The sequence below is a fragment of the Microtus oregoni genome, unplaced genomic scaffold (genome assembly GCF_018167655.1).
Source record: "Microtus oregoni isolate MIOR12 unplaced genomic scaffold, Mior012 000002F_ref0000024, whole genome shotgun sequence".
NCBI lineage: Eukaryota > Metazoa > Chordata > Mammalia > Rodentia > Cricetidae > Microtus > Microtus oregoni.
Window position 1 is genome coordinate 35,334,351 of NW_024543061.1, and position 1,958 is coordinate 35,336,308.

Below are 1,958 nucleotides of genomic sequence, written 5' to 3' on the forward strand. Positions count from 1 at the left end.
TATTGCCCAAGTCCATGGAAGTTCACCATGTTTGATCAAACTTTTAATATCTGGCCACAACAGGACATCACTCCTGATGATACTCAGCCACATAGTACATGCATGGAATTTTCATTCCCACCTTTGTGCTGCCAGGGAGGGGCCTTGCGTTTTTTCAGTCTTACACAGTTTTTAAACATTTGTTCACAAATCATTTCAAGTGTCAAAAAAATTATCAGCACAAACTCCCACATATCCGTTAACTGGATTCTCCAATTATTGCCATTTTGCAAATTCATTCCCCATATATAAAAACTTATTCCTATTGGTGACTGAGTTGTGTTCACTGTGGAGCATTACCCATCAGCCCTTTTCTGAGGAAAAGGGTATCGCTATATGTAGCCACACTGCACTTACCTACCAATGGTAATGGAGTATTGATCAATACTTTTATTGAATCTATTGTCTGCATACCAGTTTCGTCAGCTGATTCAATATGGATTTTTATTAATTTTTATTTTAGTACAGGATCCAGACCAAAATCATATATCTCATTGTAATTGTCTTCTTTAATTTTGATCAATGCCCCAACCCAGCTTTTCTTTATATTTCATAATGACATTTGGAAGAACACTAGCTCATTCTTTTGACAAGGCAAGAACAATGAACTTTATTGATGGTATTCAAGATGGTAGGGTTCCCTAAGCTCCTCCCCTTCTTCTGGGTGTATGGAATGGAAGCTGGGAGACTCAGATGTTCAGCATCAGTAGCTCAGCTGGGACAGGGCCTTGTCAGCAGCCAAAGGCATCTACGTGCTTGCTAGGCTGAACGGTCCAGAGCTTCTTATTCCTTAGAAGCTATGAGGTCTACCACCCTCTTCCTGTAGTCATATTCGTTATCATACCAGAAAATGAGCTTTACAAGGTTGCCATTGAGAGCAATGTCAGCCCCAACGTGAAAGGTGGAAGAATGGATTTGTTGCTAAGATTTCAGGAGCCAACCTGGTCCTCAGTATCACCAGGATACCCTTTACTGGGCCCCTTATACCCGTTTTATCATCTTCTTGACGTCATTATACTTGTCAGCTTTCTCTTCTAGGTGTCCTGTCAAATCCATGAAGGATACCCTGAGGATAGGAGCATGGAAGGCCATCCAGTAAACCTCCCGTTCAACTCTGAAATTACCTTGTCCACAGCCTTGGCAGAGTCCCTGGATGTTTTGGGTATCCCCGTGGCCATCAGACCATAGCTTCCCAGAGGGGTCATCCACAGTCTTCTGTGTGGCAGGGATGGCATGTGCTCTGATCATGAGTCTCTTTACAGTGCCAAAGTTATTATGGATGACCTTGGCCAGGGAACCTAAGCAGTTGGTGGTGCAAGAGGCCCTACTGGCAATCTCGCGTGAGCTGTCACACTTCTCACAGTTCACACTCACAGCAAACATGGCGGCCGCAGCAGAAGGAAGCAGGGATAATGACCCTTTTTGTTCTAGCTTTCAAGCGGGCCCTGACTTCTCCATGGTGGTGGTGATACCAAAAGACGGCACAACATACTCGGCACCAGCATCACCCCATTTGATGTTGGCCAGATCTCACTCTTGGAAGATGGAGATGGCCTTCCCATTGATAAGGTTGCTGTTCTCAGCCATGACTATTCTCTGAAACTTAGCATGAGTAGAATCATATTAGAACATGTAGACTACGTAGTTGAGGTCAATGAATGGCAACAATATCCACATTGCCGGAGTCGAAGGCAGCCCTGGGGACCAGGATCCCCAAATGGCCAAATCCTTTACTCCAACTCTCGCTTCAAAGCACTGCCTGGCACACAGGCTTGGCACCTAGTCAGTCTTCTGTGCAGCCTTCCCACCACCAAACCGTGTGCCAGGTGGAAGAGGACCACATACCAGTCTAAATGGCAGTCGCCCCGTCCTTTCTCTTTTTGTCTTTTAATCACATTCACTGTAATGATAAGATGGGA

General features: G+C 44.9%; 1 pseudogene; it reads right to left on the reverse strand.

The window, feature by feature from the left end:
- Positions 1 to 822: 822 nt before the first annotated feature.
- LOC121439153 lies at positions 823 to 1,716 on the reverse strand (annotated as a pseudogene).
- Positions 1,717 to 1,958: the final 242 nt, after the last annotated feature.